The 8,146-nt window shown below is 31.3% G+C and overlaps 1 pseudogene; it reads left to right on the forward strand.

The window, feature by feature from the left end:
- Positions 1–663: 663 nt before the first annotated feature.
- Positions 664–7,828, forward strand: LOC124374675 (annotated as a pseudogene).
- Positions 7,829–8,146: the final 318 nt, after the last annotated feature.

Genomic DNA, 8,146 nt, shown 5'->3' on the forward strand with positions numbered 1-8,146 from the left:
TGGTTGTCTACAATTCGTCCGTCCTCTGTAGGAACCTCCGTATGAAGCTTGAGTATATATATATGGTGTTCGACACAAAATCTAAGCCTAGGAAAAACTAAAAGTTATTAAAATAAATGTACTATCATGGATTATTTTACTATTTATAGTTATAATGAGATGCACTTTCATTTGAAACCTCTTACATCTTTTCATTTTTTTCCTGCCGTAATGTGTACGAAAACAGTTACTAACAGGATATTGCATGATTTCAGGCGTTCAAAAACCAATGCTTTACTGAAACAATGCATTTACCATCACACATAATGACAATTTAAAAATATAGCATTATATTTTTCTACAGATTACTACATAGTATATATTTTTAGCTAACAGAATACTGTCATTGTACTTAAAGTGTGATGCTCAATTGTTTGCACGTATGTTCAAATAGGTTTTTGTGGTGCCGAAAAAGAACAAACAGAAAGTATTGTTCCTGTACCTTTATCACCATTGTATTATGTGGCTACCTAGCTGTACATTACATACATGCCAGGTCAGGTACAACATTTCCTGTGCCACCTTGTTGATCCATTGTCTGCACTTATTTTCGTACAGGTTTTTATGGTGCTGAAAAAGAATAAAACACCAAGTATCGTTCTGCACCTTTATCACCATGTTATGATGGCTGTGGCTACCTGGCTGTGCGTTAAATACATGCCAGGTAAGATAAAATATTTTTCGTATCAGCATGTTATTATTGTTCATCAGTTTTCCTAACTATAATTGTTAATTATATTACAAAGTAAGCAAGTTAGTGACCTTTATAGTTGCTTATTTTAAAGTGAATCATAAAACTGTAAATATATTTTGATACAGAATTTCTTTAAAAGTTATATTCAATGTTAGTGTTTTTTTAGAATAACAAAATATATTAATGCTCTAGTCCTTTTCCTTCGTATAACATAAGTACTTAACCGAAACCATACCCGATCTTAATTTCATCAACAGTATTTTCTCATAGTTATATCCTTCAGAAAAAAATTTACTAAAACATAATGAGGAATAATATGACAAAAAACATCTAATTATAATTCTGATCTACAACAAAACAAATGTAATTAAACAAAATTTCATACGATGTTATATTAAATAAAGCCTGTAGATTTGTTTATGAGACATAATTGTTATGGTAATGATAAAATATTTATTTTAGTCAGTTTCTTAGATTGGCGATATATAATAAACCCTTTATTAAAAATTACTGTTTAGGTGGACACGTGGCGTTCTTTGGGACCATCACTGCATTTGTCCACGTGGTCATGTACTTTTATTACTTTTCTCACCAGCTACGACGTATCCTACAAGAAATCGATCTGGTGGAAGCGGCACATTACGGAAATACAGTTGGTAAGTAGCTTTTTCGTATAAAACATGGTTAACTAAATTTTTGGATATGCGAAAGTAGGCTATAAAACAAAATCTCAGCTCTGTTAGTTGAAATCAGAGATTAAATTTGCCAGGGAATCAATTGGTCAATAGTGTATTTTACTCGATGTAGGTACAATTCCATAAATTTTTATTTAAAATAACATTGCGACCAGTGCATTAATGACAGAAAATACCATTTGAAATTATGGTCCTGTATAAAGGCGTAAATCGGAATACGTATTTTATGTATCGCAAGTCACCCGCAGACTATCAGTTGTGTGTTCACAAAAGTAGTATTTTAAAACAGTCCGCATTATATAATACAAAATTCTGCTATTACATAATTAATATCGCATTTTTAGTTCTAGCCCTTACATTATTAAATTCTTTAATCTTGAAGGATAATTAATTATGTTGTCCACTGAAGTCATCATTAACAGGAAAGACAATATTCATAAAATTAACAAAGTAAATATTGTAGAAGGTCCTTCTTATTATAATGCATTAATTAATTACAACGGGTTGTGAGTCTGATGTTTACGTTGATAATGAAAGATACCACCAATCAAAATTAACATAAAAAATTGCAGTAATGGAGTGTTTGTTTAAAAATTTAATTATGTAAATATTGTTTAAACAGGACCGTTTTTAAAGATACCCAAAAAACGAGGGGTGGAGGTTAATTCGCCCTTTTAAAGGAAGAAGCACTTCACAGTAAATTAGAATATTTTTTTAATACAAATTTTTGTAAGTAACAACAATCTACGATATAAAAAAGGTTTGGTTATCTTGTTTTTGTTTTTTTAATACATAGCACGCTTTACCGTGGACTATTAGCTTGTGTTTTAAAACTAAAAAATTTAATTAACTGGATTTTACTAAAGCTGATATAGACTTTACAACTGAGTAGAGATGTGTAACTGATTTGTAACAACACACTTGTTCTTTTTATGTTTTTGTACGGTGCTAGTACGTTGTTACAGATGATTAAAATAATGTTTACAAAAACTCAATGAGTCCTTACATAAAATTATTCAGTATATTCAGGAACTGTTTTACTGGATGAATTCCTAATTGGCCATTTCCTCTGAAAAATACAACTATATTTCGAGGAACTTTACAGATAAACATGAGAGACAGAAAGTTAAAGTTCAATATTATCGTAACTATTTTACACTTTAAAAGGTTACAAAACACTTGAAGTACGGAGTACATGTGCCTACTATTAGTCACGCAATAGGCTTAACAGCGCTTACGTGGAAATTATTTACCTAGGATCTAAGGCCGTCGGTCATCATATTAAGTGCCAGAGAGAAGCTTCTTAGCCTTAACTTTGCCTGGTGAAATAAGACATCCTATACGGTTACTATTTATTTACCTGGTCCACATTCTGTAACATTGAACATTGAAGTGGGCTTTTTCACTGCAAAATTTCTTTATAGAGTATTTCATTTCCAAATTTAATGTACCCTTTTTATACTAAAAATATCCAATTTCTGATTTTAGATTTTTGAATATTTTTACAATGAACAAAGTCAGTTTTACATAATCGCTGTATCACTGTACTCAGTCATCCCTTCATAGTTGCCTTAAACATTGCTTTAATTTTCTTTCTTTTTGTACCTCCCAATCATGCAAAAACGAATAAAGATCCAACATTTCTGAATCAACCTCATAAAATTTATTTCAATAGACTCTTGTTAAAGATCTTCAAAACCTGATTCACTGATTTTCCTAATTAGTATACACTTCTATACTTTAGTATTAACGTTACAAAGTACTATTTACTTTACTTTTTATTTATTTTATTATTTTTGTTTACTTTTTATTCAAAACCTTGGGCATGAAGAATAAGACCATTAAATATTCTCAATAGCATGTTTTAATATAACTTAGTATACTATACGTCACTTCAAGTGTAGAAACCACACTATTTTGGTTTTACTTTTTAATGTTTTGCTATACGTGGAAAAACCATTTTTGAAAAAACAATATTATTGATAACACTCCGCTACTCCAGTATTCTTAGTAAGAATCTTTTTTGAACAAGCATGTTAGGAAATTATAACACGCTAACTAATTGTCTCGTTTAAAAAACAACTATAGGATACTAAAGTAAAACATTTATATTGCATATGAAACGTTACAATAACAATCAGTTACTTCACTAACAGCAAGGTATTGCCATTGACTTTGGATTTTGCTGAACTGGTTCTCAGTTGCGCCACTCAAATATTTTTTCCGATCGTTAAAATATCACGAAGCAAATATATGACTAATATTTTGGTACTGTTTTTGGCTGTTTTTTAATTGATTATGCTGTTATTTTGACTTTTTTTAAACCTATAGAAAGGACTTTCATTTGCACCTCTATTTAGATTTAAACTATAATTATCAATACTATGATGAACATAGATGGCTGTCTGACCAGTCACACCCAGTCTAATGGTTTGGTACAATTGCTTTGTCCTTAAAATTAACTTGTTAAGAATTAATAATAATTGTAGTTTTCATTGTGTATCTTGTTGCAGGTCTCAATATTTTTTACATTTTTTGTATTTTACAGCCTTTATATACAGGTGTACATAAAGTCCTGCACTGGTATAATATTTTCTAAACGATAACAGATATATGAACAAGGTTTGGTACAATCAACACTACACCTACAAAATCTACTTTTTGAAGGAACTATCAGTTTTCTGTAATATCATGGGACGTCCCGCAAGGAGTCAGAAAGAAATCTTAAATAGGAGCATAGGTCAATATGCACATCATTTTAAAAGGGCTTATCTAGCAGAGTTTAATGCCGCAAACCGCACTCAAAAAGATTGATCCAGTACAAAATGGCGACTGTTTCAAAGTTTTTACTTGGTTACATTTCATTAGTAGCCATAACCCCGGTAAAGCAAAACTGCAACCAAACGAATACTGCAGATAAATACTACATTGTGATTTTCAGTTGTACAGAAGTGAATTATGACGTAGGTTATCCTCAAGGTTACAAATTTGGTCCTAATATATTGGTAACGGTGTTTAAATAGGCTCTTACGTCAATGCCGTAGTGTGGGGGTGCTCCGTCCTGTTGAAACCAGATATTCTGGTAATGTTCTCCAAACATGTTTCGAAGTGCTGGTGTAATTTCATTTTCTAGCAAACGTTGGTATGATATTGCACTTAAATTTCCTTCAATAAAGAAAGGACCTACCAACTGGGTAGGGTACCTATCACACCAAGCCAGACATTCACCTTTAGTGGATACTGCGTATGTGCCTCCCGCATCCAGTGAGGATTTTCGCTACTCCAGTAACGGCAATTGTGCCTGTTTACGCTTCCATTCAGCATAAATGAACACTCGTCTGAAAACACAATTTTGTTTGCATCAATTTCGTTGCAATCTATTTTGGCCATCATAGTTTCACAAAATTCTATACGTCGATCAAAATCATCTTCGTTGATGTTCGTGCACCAAATCAACTATATAAGGCTTAAAATTAGACCCTTTCAGAATCTTTTTAACAGACGTAACAGAGATGTCATGAGTTTGTGTTGCTGAGCGTAGGAACTCTTGCGGATTCTCAATAAATGACTGCAATACATCTAAAGAGTTGCCTTCAGTTGTCGTAGTAGCGGCCTTCCTGTCCTATGACGATCGGAAACACATCTTATTTCCATAAAGCGTTGAACAGTTCTCCCTACAGTTTTTCTAAAAATTGGCTGCCTCTCGTTGAAAGTAGTCATGAAATAAATGGCATGCTTCCTCGTGTGATCGTCTGTTGTTTCCCCAACCAACCATCATAAGAAGTGTTATACGTTCACGTTCGTCAAGCGACATAGTGTAGTTGAAGAACTACAAGCAATACGACAAACTCTTTTGTACTAAAGTGCACTGATAGAAAGGTTGGACAGCACTACTAAAACAAGAAAACTAGAATAGCCTACTATGAATAGACTGGCTAATTGGAAAGTCCAAACTGTAACCCATAGATAAGAGCTTTCTAATTGTTACTGTTATCAGGTTTTCCCGTTATCAATATATTAGGACCAAATTTGTACCCCTTAAGGATAACCTACGTCGTAATTCACTTCTGTACAACTGACAATCAAATTGTAGTATTTATCTGCAGTATTCGTTTGGTTGCAGTTTTGCTTTACCGGGGTTATGGCTACTAATGAAATGTAACCAAGTAAAAACTTTGAACAGCCGCCATTTTGTACTGGATCAATCTTTTTGAGTGCGGTTTGCGGCATTAAACTCTGGCTAGATAAGCCCTTTAAAATGATGTGCATATTGACCTATGCTCCTATTTAAGATTTCCTTCTGACTCCTTGCGGGACGTCCCCCATGATATTACAGAAAACTTATAGTTCCTTCAAAAAGTAGATTTTTAGGTGTAGTATTGATGTACCAAATCTTGTTCATTTATCTGTTATCGTTTAGAAAATATTATACCAGTGCAGGACATCATGTACACCCTGTATGTATTTATTACTGTCTATGTGGGAAAGCAGTTTACTCTGGAACTACATTTGTTGCTCCTCACTAGTAAATTCTCTGACGATCCTTTCTTCTAGAATTATATAAGACTATTAGATGAAAGTTATACTTGAGATAGAGGAATGAGACTTCCTCCTTTAATACAAATAACTTAGTAATACGTAAGTAAGTCTTAAATTATAAAACTCATGTGAATAATAAAGAAATTTAAAATATTTTCTCAGATTAATATCAATGTGAAACTATTCAACCTACCAATGAATTCACAATTAGTTTTAATGAAAATGTTAGTCTTGCTACTAATATTTTTAAAGTAGCATTATAAATGAATTTTCTATTTCATAATAAACAAACAAAACATAATTGTGAAGTTATTAGACTAAATGCAATTTGATTCTTTTATTTTGTAGTAATTTGCTCAGACAATGAACAGTAATGCATAGGAAAATGGAACTTCACACGACGGTAATGCAAACATTAATAATTACTTATTAGCTAATTGCAATCACAATTGGCACTTAGTACGAGTAGGATTTGCGCGGTCGTTATATTTATAATTAATTGTGAACTTCTCTGTATTTAATTTAATTTGTTATTTAAACCTTGACATTGTTATATAAAAATAAAACGTTACACCTTCATCATCTCTCTGAATTAAAAATATTTGTTAGAAAAAATTAAACTGGTACGTATGTGACAGTAAAAACGAATATGCCTAGACAAGTTTAGCTCAATCACGATTGTAAATCCTTGCCTAACTTCATGCCGATATCCGTTTTCTAAATTAATAGTTTATTATAAGAGTTACATTATTACAGACACAAACTGGTCTAAGAAGCGTATTAAAAATTTGGCTAGGTAGGTAGCCAAACGGGCCGGGCATCTTTTTTTCGCTTATAATATTACGCTAATTTTTAACCCTAGTTATTAATAGGCACTTAAATCAAAATCTCTTTTCTCCAGACATATAGCTTTTAGTCTCGCTGATAATAAATGTATATATATATATATATATATATAATTTTCAATAAACATTTAATCGCAAAAAGTACTTGCTCCGCCGGGAGTCGAACCCGGATCTCTCACTTGCCAGGTGAATGTGCTACCATTACACCACAGAGCGCTTACTTTTTCCGATTCAATTATTTTGTATTTGGCCGTATCTGTCACATATGCGTTTAAATAAGCAAACTAAAATATGATCGGGAATACCTGTCTTTTGAAATTAAATAAGGCAATTGACATATTATACAATTTAATGTGTATATATATATAATTAATTATATAATTAATAATAATTATTAATAATTAATTATAATAACAAAATATTCATAACAATATTATAATAATATAATATAATATATATAAATATATATATATATATATATATATATATATCAATACTAACAGTTTATGTAATGAATTTACAATTTTTCAAAATATTTTCTAAACTATAAAGAGCGAAGTAGAGAGAGTTTTTTTAAAAACATAATTGTTTACCATACAATCAGTCGTATAATTCTTTCTAGCTAACTTAACCTTTATTAATAGTTAAAAAACACATAGTCGATAACATGATGTAGCCAGTTGAGTGACACACATGAATATTCCAATTTTAATTTTTAATGAGATTGTGAACTCACTAAAATTGCCTTATTTTGTTGCAGATACAATTCATTGTGTTAGTTGCTCAGCAAGGATATGCCATTATCAGCCCTTCCTGTGACTACCCAAAATATCTGCTGATATTCTTCCTCATTCAGGCTGTGCTGATGATTTATCTCTTCTCTGACTTTTACCTCAAAGCCTACGTGATGAAAAATAAAGCGAAAAAAAACGTGATGATTGTAATTATTTTATTATTTTAGATTTTAAGGTTCCTTCAACTTTCAAATATAGTTTTAAAAGAACAGGTATTATACACACTTTTCATTGTATTGGTAGTGTTTTCTAAAACCTCGTTTGATAATATAGGGTTTTCCGCTCCGAATCTATCTTTGACACCCCACGTGTGTGCATTATTTTGTCACTGGCATGTCTATATGGATTATAAGCGTTAAAGATTATAAGTTTATTTTACTAAATCGTTAATTAAATATACATTAATTTTGCTATGTTATAAGTTAAACTTAATATCTTTGATTATTTTTTAACACTTGGTTAATATTTTTATTCAAGCCTAAGAATTAAACAGTAGACACACTTTTTTTAAATTGCGCTTTAAGATATTTGAAAAAAGTA

Source organism: Homalodisca vitripennis, unplaced genomic scaffold (genome assembly GCF_021130785.1).
Source record: "Homalodisca vitripennis isolate AUS2020 unplaced genomic scaffold, UT_GWSS_2.1 ScUCBcl_9560;HRSCAF=18086, whole genome shotgun sequence".
In the NCBI taxonomy this organism is placed as follows: Eukaryota; Metazoa; Arthropoda; class Insecta; order Hemiptera; family Cicadellidae; genus Homalodisca; species Homalodisca vitripennis.